The 16,999-nt window shown below is 37.4% G+C and overlaps 1 long non-coding RNA gene across 1 annotated transcript; it reads left to right on the top strand.

Moving 5' to 3' along the window:
* Positions 1 to 2,798: 2,798 nt before the first annotated feature.
* LOC124553798 lies at positions 2,799 to 3,334 on the top strand. The gene is made up of 3 exons (XR_006968135.1): positions 2,799 to 2,836; positions 2,924 to 2,996; positions 3,169 to 3,334. It is a non-coding gene; the product is annotated as an uncharacterized LOC124553798 (long non-coding RNA).
* The last annotated feature ends 13,665 nt before the right edge of the window (positions 3,335 to 16,999 follow it).

Genomic DNA, 16,999 nt, shown 5'->3' on the forward strand with positions numbered 1-16,999 from the left:
ATAGTTTGCGAAATGTACTTTGTGCGGTAAGAAATTATCGTACAAATCGACGACGACGAATTTAAAAAAACCTCTTCAGAAATCACATTTATTTGTGAATTTCTCTTCACAAAGACCTTCGGAGCTAGATTTGGGTGAGTAAGGAAAAAAATATTTTTATTGCAATTACGGTTATTTCAGTGCATGCATAATCATTTATTTTTTATTTTATTAATTTTTTAAAAATAAGAGCATGCTATACAGTGCTTTGTGCATTTTTACACGCGAGTTTTCATTTGTCGTGACTACTTAAGCTGTCGATACCACCGCACCTGTTTGCCTTGACATTTTCAAACATTAAATTATGTTGCATATGGTGCCGGAATACTTAATTATTTAATTCGAAGTTATTGTTGCAGGTGTAATAACGATAGTGCTAATAAAATGCCACTGGGTGATATATGAACTGTCGCCTCGCAATTATTAGTAACTAATCGGATAACAGATTGTATCAGTGCTCATTCCCGTGTATCATTTGTTTTTAACCCTGACGATGACAGGGGGGGGGGGGGGGGGAAATTAGATACTGTTTCATATTTTAAAATTTTGAAAAGGATAATTGTTTTTAATGGAGTCTTCAACTGAATTCCGTAAATGTTTTAAATTTTGTGGTTAAACTCAACCAAAAAATTTGACACGTTAATAGTACATGTGACTTTCCACAGTGACAGTCATATTGAATATTTTGAAGTTCAGGGCCCTACTTATACATCAGTATTTGTTTAAAATATATGTCAACAACAATTAAGATATTTTTTAGGGTGGAAATACAGTACCCTCCCTTCCCCTCAATACACATTATTGAAAATGTGTTGGTATTGCTAGGATTAAAGAAGAAACTTGAAGCTATAGTCATTACTAAAACTGAGTCAATTGTCAACTTGTATGAAGTAAATATTCAAGCTGCAAGTACCATGTAGAATACTGTACGCAAACATTGTAATATATATCACCAAAAATAATATGGCATCATTTCTATTGTGCTTATGCTGATATGAAACCTACTTTTCTGTAGGTGAAACCCTTCCTGTAGAGGTGATCCTTGGCACCAGTAGCGTGGAAGAGGAGCGAGCTGCTCCAGCCCCATCAATGCAGCAAGGTGTTCAAAGTTCTATGACATCGTACCTCCCCAAAAGGATCGGACTGAATCAGAAAAAGAAGATAGATGGGCAACTTCTTCAGCTGTTCACTAAAGACTTCCAACCATTTTCAGTTGTTGAAGATTCGGGGTTTTGTGCGGGCACTTAATCCTGGTTATGAGTTACCAAGCAGGAAGCATATTTCAGATGTAACGCTGCAAGCAGCATACACAGCAGCAAAGGAGACAGTGGTAGACAAACTGTCAGCTGCGAAGACAGTTTGTTTGACCACAGATTGCTGGGCATCGGCAGCAAATGAAGGTTACATGGCGGTGACAGGGCATTTTGTGTCTGAAGATTTCACCTTGCAATCTGTGTTGTTAGGATGTTCCCAATTCTCTGGTGCACATACTGCTTCGAATCTGTCGGCATCTCTAATAGGCACGACAGATAACTTCAGGCTGACAAAGTTTTGCTGGTTGTGACGGATAATGCACCAAATATTAAAAATGCAGTATCCATTTTACAGTGGAAACACTTTGGGTGCTATGCACATACACTAAATCTTATTGTGCAGAATGCACTAAAACATTTTGTATCAATTCAGCAGAAAGTCAAAACTATTGTAGCATTCTTCAAGAGAAGCTGCAAGGCAAGAGAAAGACTGCTGACATACCAACAAAATAATGGGGCCGGTCATGTTAAAAAACTGGTGCAGGAGGTGCCAACAAGGTGGAACTCTACTCTGTGTATGTTGGAGCGAATAGTTGAAATTAAAGATGCAGTGAAGACTTCACTTGTACTATTCACAGTTGATTTTGAACAACTGACAGACGAGGAATAGAATATCTCTGCTCAGAACTCAGCTCTGTGCTGAAGCCATTTGCACAGGTTTCAACACAGCTTAGTGCTGAGTCATATCCTACTGGCAGCCAAGTAATTTAAGCAGCTTTTTTCTAGCTAAAATGTTAGCTGTGGTATTATGGCATAATCATTTCTGAGATATTGTACTGTTTGTGTTATATTGAAGAACTTATTCCAATTTTCAGGTTATTGTTCTGACAAGGGGATTATTATCAGTGTGTGCAGAACTTTTGAAAAGGCCATTTAACAGTGTGACAAGGACTGTCATTGAAGAATTAACAAAAGGCCTGAAAGATCGTTTCCACAATGTAGAGATGAGCAAGTCTATAGGAGTAGCCATTCTACTAGATCCACGCTTTAAATCTCTTGTGTTTGAAAGCCGAGTTGCAGCAGATAATGCAAAGAAACAGCTTATTGAACTAGTAGCACAAAAGATGGGTGACAGAAGACTGACAAACACAGGCCAGAGCCATGAAACTGTGTCAGCTCCAACCACCACTGATCCCTTGTCAGTATGGGGTGTCTATAGTGCAATTGTAAAATCAACACAGCCCCGGGGCACTCCTCAGTCAGCTGCTATTGTGGAAGTACAAAGGTACATGGACAGCCCAGTTATTAGTAGAAGCGAGGACCCACTGGCATGGTGGCGTGAAAATCAATATATTTTCCCAAATATGTCTAAAGTGGTAAGGGAAAAATTCAACATAGTGGCCACTTCTGTGCCATGCAAAAGAATATTTTCTAAAACTGGTATCATTATAAATGAAAGGCGCACACGGCTGAAGGCGTCCAAAGTTGAAAAACTTATATTTCTAAATATGGACAGTACTAACTCCTGAATTTCCTGTTACAGGGTACGTGTTATTTATTGTATTTAATGAGAGATTACTGGTGATTTATACCCCAAAATATGCTTTTCTTATCTTAGACGTTTATTTCAGTAGTGGATTCGAGAGGCACACCAACACCAGCAGATGAGTCTCCGTTTAATACTTGGGATATTATAACAGTAAGGTAAGTCTAGTTTGGGTACATTTTTGGCAGATTTGATCTCCCCCTTAAAATGGAGATATAACTGTAGGCCATAGCATATATTTGTTATGCTACATTAAAAGAGTACTAGTGGTGTTGTGTTGAAGTGTTTAATGTATATTGTCGGTCAGTAAGTCAGAGCACTTTGTTCCAGTTATAGCTCCAGAAGTCAATCACCAGCAGCAGATGTCACACAGTTATAAAATGGGAAACTTGTAGAATAAGGTACTAGTGGTTTGGATACATGTGTGGGAAATTTCACCTTTCACTTAAAATGAAGGTACAGTTACAGTCCTTAAGAGTATACTGGCAAATGGTAACTCAAAGCTCTTTGTTTCTGTTACAGCTCCAGAAGTCAGCAGCAGCAGACGTCACACAGCTATAATGTGAGAAGCTTGAAGAATAATGTGGTAGTGGTTTGGATACATATGACATATTTCGCCTTCAGTTTAAAATTGAAGTTTGTATATATTGGCAGGTGGTAACTCGGAGCTCTTTGTTCCAGTTATGGCTCCGATAGTCTTCCAGCAGCAGCAAATGTTACACAGTCCTATAGCGGTAAACTTGAAGTATAAGGTAATAGTATTTTGCATACAATGACAAACTTGACCTTTCGCTTAAAATGGAGGTACATTTGCACTGAGGTTAATGTTATGACACGTGAATGGATTACCAGTGATGTATATGTAAATACTGGAATTTGTAACTTAGAACTTAATTTCAGTATCGGCTTTGAAATTTGGTCACTGGATACAACTATATTATCTCTCATGTTGATAGCAGCAATCATCAGATTGCAATCCAGTTAAGTACCTGTGAGGCATGAGATGTCAAAAATACTATTAGGTTATTGGTAGCCTGTGTCAAGGCATGTGGCACCTCGAAGTTTGTAAGTACAGTAGCATTTTGTTTTCTGCTTTACTTAAAAACTGTTAGCTGTAGCACCCATTCTGACATTCAATTATTTTGAATTTCAAGTTTCTTAAAATGATACTAACACCGGTTTCATGTGTGTTAACACTAACCCATATATTATTGTTAATATATGCTGCTATTTTCCTCAGATGTTAACTGAAATTGTTTTATTGTAATGATAACAACACTTCAGCCTTTGCAAACTTGCAGTATAGGTTACCTGCTGAGAAATATTTACTGTAAGAAATGTTTCTTGAATAGGACCAAAAGGAAAACCACTGAAAATGCCAAACGTGAATTGGTGAAACATCCTGTGCTCAATACTAAATTTCATTTGCAAAACACGGAAGTTTTCCTATGTTTGTGGTGGAACACAACAAATTCTCATAATTTTGCTAGTTTGTATTCTAGAAAGGGTGCCAGAAATGGAAGAGTATAATTTTTATTAAATCGGGAATTAAATGTAAGTAGGTTGGAATACAGAAAGGGTGCAACTGGCCTTCCCCACTGTAGCCTGATGTGCTCCAACATACATTTGTACTGATGTGCAGGTGGTTATAACACTAGTATCAAACTGCATGGTACCCACTTACTAATGTGACCTACCCTTGCATGATCTGCTGCAGACAGCAAGAAATCCGCTACTGCTCTTACTACCTGTCCAACAGTTGTGGAGGATTTTTTCCCCTTGGTGCTTGCCATGACATGTTTTGCCCTCTGCCCTTAAAATCTCAATTCTTGTTACATTTTTCATCCATTTTCTATCTCCTGATGGACCTGTATTGATAAAAAACTAATCAATGCAGAAGTGATTGTAGAACTTTTGCTAGTGGCAGTGTGGAGGGGCTCTACTCTTTAAAAAATAAAATTACATTGTGGGACAGGGAATTATTATTAGATGCTTTCATGGACATTTTGTTTACTGAAAAAGTCAGTCATTATCTGAGGTATTTAAATGTTAACTTCAAATCTAAAACTGCATCAAATGATACATTTCAGTAAGTCTTTAACAAGTTTAAGTATCTTGCTTCACATGCTGGACCCTCCAACTATAAAAAACAGTTTTGCAGAGAACAGCTATTCAGATGTTAACATCCCAGAATTTGTGTAGAAGATATCCCTTACATTGTTAGTTTCATTGTGGTCACACTCTACAGTGTAGTGTTATCAGCATACATATAGAAGTTTGAAGAACATATTAAATTAATTGCTAGACATGCCTTAAGTGAATATGTTTACTACTAATGTGAGTCAGCTAAGTAGTTGCTACAAGTTTTTATGTTGTTTCTAAAGTGTCTTTAGACAAGGATATTTGTGCTGTTTGTTTCCTGTTCTTCTGTTGCAGATAACTACTCATATATGCAGCAACTGCTGAAGCAGCCTCTGGCAGTTTATTGAAGTTCCGTGAACAAAGTGTTGTGTGGTCTGTTTGTGTAAAGTGATAAAGAACAATGTTAAAGTGTAATTGCATATGTAATTGTGTATATATTTAATCATTATTTTTGCTAGTTGTAAGATCTATTTTCATGTAAATCAGAACATTGTATAATAGGTAACAACCGAATGAGGCAGTGTAGCTATTAACAGCACTGACCTCATATTCGGGAGGATGGGGTTCGCTCTGTCTGGCCATCCTGATTCGGGTTTTCCTGGATCGCTAAGGCAAATGCCGGGATGGTTCCTTCATCAAGGCCACGGCTGACCACCTGTCCTGCCCTTAAAGAGATCCTTTACACATTGTGTGTATACCCATATTTTGAATTATTGATGTTTTTTGTGTTATGTTGAGATATTCTTGGATGAAATAAAAAAGTTTATACATTTGTATTTGTGGTCACATGTTAAATTACTGAGAAAATTGCAGAGTGGTTATGGCACCGAATTTCCATTCAGGTGCATTGGGATCCTTCGCCTGTTTGAACATCCTGATTTACATTTTGTGGGTTCCCTAAATTCCTTTAGGCAAATACTTTTGTTGGTTCCACTGAATAGGCCATGGCAGATTATTTGCCATTTCCAATCTGAGTTTCTGCTCAGTATCTGACATGTTAACTATTTATTCATTCCCTTTATAATGCTGCAATGTTTTAAGTGTTCCATATCATTGTGGAAAAGTCAGAATAAAATTGATCATCTCACATGTACATACATTTGTGTTGGTTACCATTTTTTATTTTAACTTATCTTCTTTTTATTCCCTGTACTCTAAGTAATTTGTTGAAAACCCATGAGCGCAAAGACGAGCACTTACTACCATTTTAGGATATATTTTATGTACAAATAAGGTAATCTCTCATGTGGCATGGTGATGTCTTTGTTGAGGTGATATTACTGTCTCATGAACATGGGTGTCTTACATAGAACATACAGAAATTAAACAGCTGTGCAGTAATCCTGTAATATATATTTTAATTTTGGGGCAGAATAGGAAACTCATCTCAAGTGATACATGTATCACATCTCCTACCTTCTCAAGAAATGTCAAAATTTGTGGCACTACTGTGAGCACAAACACTTGCTGTCTCATACATAGTATGGAAAGCTATGAAGTGTAGTAGTGTGTATGCAACATGTTAATACTTTCTAGGGATTTTAAACTTACTGAAATGCCTTGAGTATTGGCAGTGATCTAAAAATGGAACATAGTTGAGTATCTTCTCCAAGTACACCCCATCACTAATGCTTGGTAGCATCATGATGAAAAGTGCCAGTGCTGTATCAGGTCAACTTGAATACAAAGAAACTTATGTAATTTGGTGAGACTTAGCTTTGTGGCATTAGCGAGAGAAAAATGAGTTTTCTCAATTTGTACACATCCATTGCAAATAGGCTTTCTTTCATTTAATTAGTTTTTGGCCATTGACTTTGAAACATTTTATACATAGTTTGGAGCATATCACTTTTATGCGGGAACATTGTCCAGTGTACACTTCAAACATAGGTATTGCAATTGAAGCATTTCACGGAGGTATATTTGGCATGAATACAATATGCTTACAACAATAATCACGTCAGACACTTTGTCAGTGTATTTAAATAAAAGTATAGATTTACTTACATTTGGGCCTATTAGCACTTGTGCATACTACATGAACGTTTTTGAATAAAATATGCTTTTTGTTTTCAAAGAGCTCAAGTCAGTTCATTTTCTATTATGTTAAGCAACACTGAAAAACTCTGTTAGGTGCACTCATTGCTACGTTGAGGTTGTTATATGCAAGACTTAGCCCTTCATTTTGAGTGCTCATCTTGTCTTGTTCATGAATTAGTCTTACCTATTCAGACAGTTAACTGTCATGATATTAAACTGCAAAAAGATCAAAGCAGGCAGCTGGCATTGACAGATGAAGTGTTTCGAAAGGATTCGTGTTATTGCCTCGTGTGAGACAGAAAAAAAGCAAAACGTGGAATCCACAGGTAAAGCATTCCCCAGGAAAGGACATTTTGTATTTCCTATAGATGAATATCTTAACAGGGACTGGTAGAGTAACTTAAGTAAAAAGTATTATTTCAGTTTTTACAGCACTTTACTGCAACAGTCAAGATCAGATTTCTGAAAACTTACTGCAAATTTGTATTACCTACACAATACCATTAATTCATACTCTCACAATCTGGATATCCAAAGAAGAATTGTATAAAGAGAGTGAAAAGGTATTGTAATGACATCTGAGACATTAAGCCTTATGAGTTGTTAATCAATCATTCAGCACTGGAATTCTGTATACAATAATGCCAAACATGACAGATACACAACAAACTGAAGGCTTGGACATATGCATTAGTCATTCTCCCACCACAAAATCAAAGCCCTCACTGTAGATTAGATTAACTTGTTTTTGTCCCAGGGACCCAAAAATGAGATGATTCTCATGGATGTGCAACATGTCAAAGTATAACATAAAGCATTTGAATATAAAACTTACCACCATTGTCATCGGTCACGAGATTGTCAAAATATGTGAACATATTGCAGAAAACTGGAGCTGCTAATATGTACAGTATTAATATACTGCCAGAACAAAACATAGTTATGCACTTTTAATAAATTTATCACACACAGAATACCTGATCTTGACTGTTGTGACCAAGTGCTGTCAAAACTGAAATATGCTGGTAGCAGAATTTTTACTTAAGCTGGTCTAACAGTCCCTGTTAAGATCTATAAAGTAGGATTTGCCTATCAAAAAGTCTTTCAAACTTTCAGTAAACTGTGCTTTATCTGAAACAAAGTTTTTAATGGTTGCTGGAATTTTATTGAAAATGTGTGTTCTTGAATGTTGAACCCCTTTCTGGTCAAGGTAAGTGATTTTAGATCTTTATGTAGATAGCTGTTCCTATTCCTGGTATTGATACTATGTATTGTGCTATTGGTTGGAAATACTTGCAACAAATTTCATTAAAGAATAAATATACTATAAAGCAGTGGTTAGAATATGAAGTTCCTTGAACAGGTTTCTACATGGTGTTCTTGAATTTATACCACAAACGATTTTTTTTAGGCCTACATGCTTTTACATGCTAAATACTTTTGCTCCGCTGAAGAGTTACCCCAGAATATGATTCCTTATGACATAACAGAATAAAAATAGTATGTTAACTTTTTTACATTTGTGTCTCCTACATCTGACAGCATTCTAACTGCAAATACAGATTTGTTTATGAGCTTTAGCAATTCTGTGGTAAGCCCTTCCCAACTGAATTTATTATCGAGTTATAATCCCAGAAATTTAACACTGTCAATCTTTGCGGTATGCATGTCTTTATATGTTATGGGATTATAGAACCTTACGTCACGGGGTCAAAGCAGACGGGTGGAATCGGACGCTACCATTCATCCTATGTCATACACACGCTGCAGCTGGAGAAATCGAGCAGTTTTCCAACTAGCGTACTCACACTTTCAACCATATGACTATCTTGTAGAGGAGTAAACGAATCATTCACATTACGTATATTTTTGTGTTGTATTACAAGACAGTACACTTATTCTATTAAGTAAACAACACAAGAAATTAAGCTTCGAATTTAACCTAAAGTATTCAGTTTACATATTTCTTCAAACTTAAAAACGCACGTTGTTAACATTTTACTTAAACAGCGTTGTGGCGAAGTTCCGCGTACTTTCTGTTGCAGCTGCGAGGATAATATTTCTAATAGCGACCGATAACCTACATACATATAATATGAAACACTAATAATCGTTCTAACATCAACTAAAATATACCCGGAGTTAATTAGCTAAGGTTATGACACGATTCATACGACATTCCTGCCATTTCACACTACTCGCAGTTATACTGATAACTATTAACTAAACTGATGGATTCCAACTATGTCGTAATTTAACTGTCGGAGTAATCGGTATTCGCTAGCGAAAAATAACTTAACAATTATTAATAACCGTTAACGACAACGGTTATCAAAGAATATCGGGAACTGTGATAACGATTACTCCAGGACAACCGTTTGGCCCACCTCTACAACCTACTCCGTAGCTCTACCTTAACAATTTAACACATACACTGCTAATACTTGGCTCACGATACGAGGTACACGAGGTATAAACCACGTTAAGATGCACCTCTCCAAAAATTACCGATCGATTTGTAGCGTTGGTCATTTAACCGAAATCAGTACGCAATAGCTGCGAAATATATAGCATTTGCCACGAACTACCATAACGAGTATTAAATATTCTTGTGATAAGTACTGCAAATATTCGCTCCCTTACATCAAAGTCTTTAAAGAACAAGAAATACATCACTGTGGAGATGAACTCTATTTCAAATACTTTCTGACAAGACGTCACAATGCGAAATAAATGTAACTGCCAGCTGTCGGCTGCTACTGGTCGGTGAAAGGTGGGCCATACAATTGTTGCCTGGCGTCGCCAACAGATGGCAGGGCGGTAGTTAGTCTTTTGCTCACGGCAGTACGTGTTGGTGAACTATGTAGTATTAACACCTGTATGCAAGAACATCGACTTCTTTACTGATACATTAGTTCCCCACTAAGGGTCAGACTGATGAAATATAAACCTCTCTTCAAAGTTTAGGCGAATTGAACAGCATTTCAAATTAAATAAAAACATGGCTATGAAATATGTTTTTTTCTTTTTGATGCACATCCTCTCCCGAAATAATGTCCATATCATTCTGTTTCTATGGGGAACATATACGTTTTGACGATCCTCACATTGAAGTCTTTCTCGCCGTCTCCGAACGTTTCGGGAATTCAGTTCCCACAAGTATCGTAACACAAGACTCCTTTCTAGCGTAACAGGGAGATACTCTAAGTCTCCCATCGCCTTTAATATCCACATTTCTCAGTTCTTTCACTAAATTTGTAGTAGTTGTCTGTTCACCTAAACGCAAAATATTCGCCAATGCGCCACTAAATGTACCCTTCAGAAAACGCTGTTTCTTCTTTTCATTTGCAGTCGTCGTCCAGTAACAAAGAATCTCTTCAGAGGAGAAAAATAAACAAGATATGAAGATCGCAGAATACTAGTAGCGTTCGGTGGAATGCAAATGAACTATGTGTTCTTTTCTCACAAAGTTCTGAAGTTTTCATTGAGATTTGAGAAGAGAGAATATTTCAAATATTAATCTCCTTCCTTCCGTATCTGAGGCAAACATGAGGAAGTGAGTTTGAATTCAATTGTCAATCAACTCTGTTCTAGCCACCCACTCTGCTGTGTTTATTTGCGTTCCAGGAGGTGACTGTATATCCAGTCAGTCCATTTTCGTTTACGTTTATCAATAAGATAAGGCGGAAGGAATTCTCCTGCTGCATTCCCCAACAACATAAGAGTGAAGCACGGTCTTGAGGTGTCCTCAGTTTTCTCAGGACGTCGACATGTCCAACGAAATAAGAGCTTTCTTTTGCTGGTATGTCATGAAACACATTTTCGTCAAAACTGTAAACTTTTCAGCAGGACGGCCTTTAACCTCGGCTTTGTATTTCTCTATAAAAGATATTGATTACATTCTCATTTACAGCAGCACCCTTCGTTTAAATATTGACTGTAAATTTGTGAGGCAGTTCAGAACTATGTCTCTCTAAAAATGGCTTTCCCCAGGCCAATTCAAGCATATTATCAGCAAGGCAGTCTACTGTTCTTTTTCAGGTAACATGATTTAACCATGCACCTGAAGTCAGATACTGATATTGGAAGAACCGTATCACTGACACTGATACAGTCTTTTACAAAACATCTCTCTTCAGTCTTGGTAAGAACAGTGGGCCTTCCAGCTTTTCCGTCATTCTTGTTTCTCAAATTGTTCACAATGGTTTGTCTTGGGATGTAATACTTCCTTGCGGCTTTCCCGTGTCCAATTAGTCGAGAAGTAATTTCTTCTAATATCTTCTTGATTTTCATTCGAATGACCGGTTTCGTGCCATATTCCTGAGAACCTGGTTTTGGACGTTTCTGTCATTCTGCCGTCTGTAAAAGAAAAACATAGTAAGCCTACAGTACTGTTTTAATTCGCGGCTTATTGGAGGCTTAGAATGAATATTTAAGCTTATTTATAGTTGCACCTACAGTACTCTTCGAATAATTTGGAAGAGTGTAGAACATTTCTACTTCCTTCTGCATAAGCCTCTATTGTTCATCTCGATAGCTGCACTGGCTCTAAAATTTCCTGTTGTTGTTGTTGGTTGTTGGTTGTTTTTGGGGAAGGAGACCAGACAGCGTGGTCATCGGTCTCATCGGATTAGGGAAGGATGGGGAGGGAAGTCGGCCGTGCCCTTTCAGGGGAACCATCCCGGCATTTGCCTGGAGTGATTTAGGGAAATCACGGAAAACCTAAATCAGGATGGCCGGACGCGGGATTGAACCGTCGTCCTCCCGAATGCGAGTCCAGTGTCTAACCACTGCGCCACCTCGCTCGGTAAAAATTTCCTGAAAGATGTTACTTCTACTAATAGTCGATAGCGATATTGTGGTCGACACTAGACGTAGACTTAAAACACTTTAATCTTTAATTACACTCTCAGTGTAAACTGTTCACCGATATGGCCAGATTTGTGTCTCACATATAGTTCGAATCAAAGGAATGCAGAGTACTACCTACTACACAGGTTCATAGATTGTTAAATTGTCCTAGTGTTAGTAACCAAACGACACAGTCCAGTAGCTGAAAAAAATTCACCTGTGACAAACATTTAACCTATTAGTTCACCATATCACTGCCCTCATACACATTTAGAGAACTCGAAACAATTATGATAGTGCACAAAAATAATCAAGTCCGTCAACACTACTCTGCTATGTGGTCATTGTTCATGAGAGTCAGTGATCACGGATGTTCCTCTAATAAGTTTTCACTCGGAGTTAATTATTGATTACGGTCAAAAAAGTCACAAATTAAGCCCAGAGTTGAAGAAAACGAACCGTACACAAATAGCGCGAATATTTCAGAATGTTTGTTATCGTACTACGGCACACAGCTCACGACAAGAGACACAGGTGTTGCTCCACTTACCCTCAGCCGCAGACTGACTGACCTCAGCTGTGCTAGATCCATACATACATTCGCCTAGGAACACTATTATTGATAGCAGTCATTTTGCATGAAATATTTTATTATCCTCAAAACACTAGCTTCCGAATTATCTACTTAATTAACAAATGCTGCAAATCAAGGGGAACAAAAAAAATCATTAACATAATTATAATACCCCAATTCAGAATAATCAGTGTACTAGAAAAGTGGTAATTTTTTGCTGGCGCAATGTTACTCTAAAATGACATGAACTTGCAATTAGATGTGTCACAGTGTTTATTTCGACACAGTAACTAATCGCTTGAAATAACATTTCACCACAGTAAACAGAAAAAATTATTTGACTGTTTGAAAATGAAACATTATGAAGGAGGTCATGGTATTGAAATCTCTGCCTGTATTTCTTTCTTCACAACAAATGAGGTAACACTCGTTTCACTTTACTTCTCGCACACGTGACATAATTTTGACGTCATACGCAAAAATCGACCACGGCTATCGAATTTCGTTTGCATTCAATATGGGCCTCTCACAGGACTTTACCTTCGCGTACGGGATGTTTACAGAAAACGTCGTTCTTGGAATGATTTATTATAATCATTGCTATAATAAAAGTCACATAATGATTTATCGACGGTTAATGTCTTCGTATAAGAGTGTTCTTAGGAATGAGTTGTTATCGTCAATAATTGACAATTTAAACATGAAACAGCTTATTTTATAATCCGCAGTATGCCGTTTCATGGTTACGAGGCGCTGATTACTTATCGCAGAGACGTTACCATTTATAAAGTCAGTTAATAACCTATCAACCGTTGAACCTTTCAAGAGAGAATATGATAACGAAGACACAAGAAACAAATCACAATTGTGACGTCACCGCCACTAGGCTGTCGTTACAAACCAGCATCAGCGCAAGAACGTGTACTTCTTCTGTGAGAGCGTAACAGACTTAGTTCTCGACTGTCAGTCTGTGTGCCATTTACAAAGAAACTGTGCCATTCCTGTAGGCTATAGTGCCAAATGCATGACACGCTGGCTGCAACTCTGTGATTTCCTTCTATTGGGTATGAGATCAAATACAAAATTTTACTGCTTCTTAAGAAAAACATTGCTAGTGAAACCGACATACACCATAGCCTTTAAAGTATGCTATAGCAGTTAGTGTGATATAGTTTTAGTAAAAGTTAGCAGACAGGATGCAGTAATTATTACGGCGATCACGAGTTTAATTACTTTGACAAAATTGTAATTCACGGAGACACAAATGACTCACTAGAGATCGTATCGATATTGTCGCTCGGATAGTTTAGTCCCTCATGTAACCAAGTTTTAATCAACAAAGCCAAAAGAGATATTTCATAAATCTGATACGTCCTTATGTCCGTGTCATCTGTACAAGAATACTGCTGCTAATGAAACGAAATCTTTGTAAGTAAAATATAGGCTTAGTATTACGCACATTCAGTGTTAAAAATACAATTATGCATATCGGTAAGAGAAAATTCGGAGAGAGGGGAAAATGACAAATGAAGTGTTGGTTTACGTGTCACAAAATTTATTCCTAACTACTTTACAGTTGACAATGTTCTCTCTTAGCTGTTACTACAGTTATGGCTACGTTAACTTTTTAATATAATTATTGAGAAACATATTACACCCAATTTCACTACACACTGAAGAATGCTGTGATCTGTGTGATCTAGCTTACTACAAGAAAATCCCCTAGGTAGAAGTCTTCTCTTTTAATTACATCAACAGTAAATTTCTCTGGGAAGAGCATCTCATGAAGCTGACTTCATGTTCTCTAGACACCAAGTTTTTAACAACCAAATAAATAAAAATAACAGCATTAATGAACTCATTATTAGGACATTATGACCTCCTTCTGTCCACTTTTCTTACATCTTCATCATTTTCTATTACTAAAAGTCTTTTATTTAGCTCTAGTTATGTTTTTGATGTCTCACATCTCAGCTTCTTAAGAACAGCTCTGGCATAATACCCTGACAAGTATGTGAAAACAGGCAAGTATTCCTGAACAGACTGAACTCGTTCCTCACTGAAACCCATTATACTGTAAATGTTTGTTGGTGGTGATGGAGGTAAGTTCACATCATCTACTCAGTCAGTTTTAAAAGAATGTGAATCTATTCCAACTTCACGAAGAGCAGATGATGGAATTTCCCAGGGCAGCAAGGTCTCAATTCTTAGCTTGAAGTGAATGTCAAATACCTTTCTCAAAATACCAAAGACACCAATTATTTGGATCCTTCCATTGTTCGCTGTTTTCCAAATCTCGTTTCTAGAGCATCTGTCTGAACATTTCGTGGCAGAACATATTTAAAATTGGTGCCCTCACTGCAATACTTGGTCATTTCTAGAATATGAGTGGTATCTGATATGGCTGAATGTGTGTTATTGGATAATCTATATGTGCAATCAAGGAAACATTTCCATAAATCGAACCATAATAAAAAATCTTTCGAAATATCTGATAATTTCGTCACTTGTGCTGGAAAGCGGTTTTTACAGAGTATTCAAGGTAACATTTAAAATGTTCCATCAATGCATAAATTAATTTTGATGAATTTAGCAGTGCTCTCAATACTGAGTAAGATGTTTCCCCAAGGCTAAGAAATTTTGAACAACCATCCCAGTGGAACTATTAAGCACAGGTTTGACATTTTGTCACTCAATGTTGCTTATATAAACAGGTTTTTTGGTAGATTTTATTATCTGTGTACACTCAACGACATGTTGCTTTTTAACTGCAGAGAACTTGGCCACAAGCAGTTGTATACTTTCTGAAACGGATTCAAACTGTGGGTACTTTATTTACTCATCAGTATCTTTTTTATCAGGAGAAAGAAAACTGGCGTTCTACGGATCGGAGCGTGGAATGTCAGATCCCTTAATCGGGCAGGTAGGTTAGAAAATTTAAAAAGGGAAATGGATAGGTTAAAGTTAGATATAGTGGGAATTAGTAAAGTTCGGTGCCAGGAGCAACAAGACTTTTGGTCAGGTGATTACAGGGTTATAAATTCAAAATCAAATAGGGGTAATGCAGGAGTAGGTTTAATAATGAATAAAAAATAGGAGTGCGGGTTACCTACTACAAACAGCATAGTGAACGCATTATTGTGGCCAAGATAGACACAAAGCCCATGCCTACTACAGTAGTACAAGTTTATATGCCAACTAGCTCTGCAGATGATGAAGAAATTGATGAAATGTATGACGAGATAAAAGAAATTATTCAGGTAGTGAAGGGAGACGAAAATTTAATAGTCATGGGTGACTGGAATTCGAGTGTAGAAAAAGGGAGAAAAGGAAACGTAGTAGGTGAATATTGATTGGGGGGAAGAAATGAAAGAGGAAGCCGCCTTGTAGAATTTTGCACAGAGCATAACCTAATCATAGCTAACACTTGATTCAAGAATCATAAAAGAAGGTTGTATACATGGAAGAAGCCTGGAGACACTAGAAGGTATCAGATAGATTATATAATGGTAAGACAGAGATTTAGGAACCAGGTTTTAAATTGTAAGACATTTCCAGGGGCAGATGTGGATTCTGACCACAATCTATTGGTTATGAACTGCAGATTGAAACTGAAGAAACTGCAAAAAGGTGGGAATTTAAGGAGATGGGACCTGGATAAACTGACTAAACCAAAGGTTGTAGAGAGTTTCAGGGAGAGCATAAGGGAACAATTGACAGGAATGGGGGAAGAACTACATTAGAAGAAGAATGGGTAGCTCTGAGGGATGAAGTAGTGAAGGCAGCTGAGGATCAAGTAAGTAAAAAGATGAGGGCTAATAGAAATCCTTGGGTAACAGAAGAAATATTGAATTTAATTGATGTTAGGAGAAAATATAAAAACGCAGTAAATGAAGCAGGCAAAAAGGAATACAAACGTCTCAAAAATGAGATCGACAGGAAGTGCAAAATGGCTAAGCAGGGATGGCTAGAGGACAAATGTAAGGATGTAGAGGCTTGTCTCACTAGGGGTAAGATAGATACTGCCTACAGGAAAATTAAATAGACCTTTGGAGAGAAGAGAACCACTTGTATGAATATCAAGAGCTCAGATGGAAACCCAGTTCTAAGCAAAGAAGGGAAGGCAGAAAGGTGGAAGGAGTATATAGAGGGTCTATACAAGGGCGATGTACTTGAGGACAATATTATGGAAATGGAAGAGGATGTAGATGAAGACGAAATGGGACATAAGATACTGCGTGAAGAGTTTGACAGAGCACTGAAAGAGCTGAGTCGAAACAAGACCCCGGGAGTAGACAACATTCCATTAGAACTACTGATGGCCTCGGGAGAGCCAGTCATGACAAAACTCTACCATCTGGTGAGCACAATGTATGAGACAGGCGAAATACCCTCAGACTTCAAGAAGAATATAATAATTCCAATCCCAAAGAAAGCAGGTGTTGACAGATGTGAAAATTACCGAACTATCAGTTTAATAAGCCACAGCTGCAAAATACTAACGTGAATTATTTACAGACGAATGGAAAAACTGGTAGAAGCCAACCTCGGGGA

Source organism: Schistocerca americana, chromosome 11, assembly GCF_021461395.2.
Source record: "Schistocerca americana isolate TAMUIC-IGC-003095 chromosome 11, iqSchAmer2.1, whole genome shotgun sequence".
Lineage (NCBI taxonomy): Eukaryota > Metazoa > Arthropoda > Insecta > Orthoptera > Acrididae > Schistocerca > Schistocerca americana.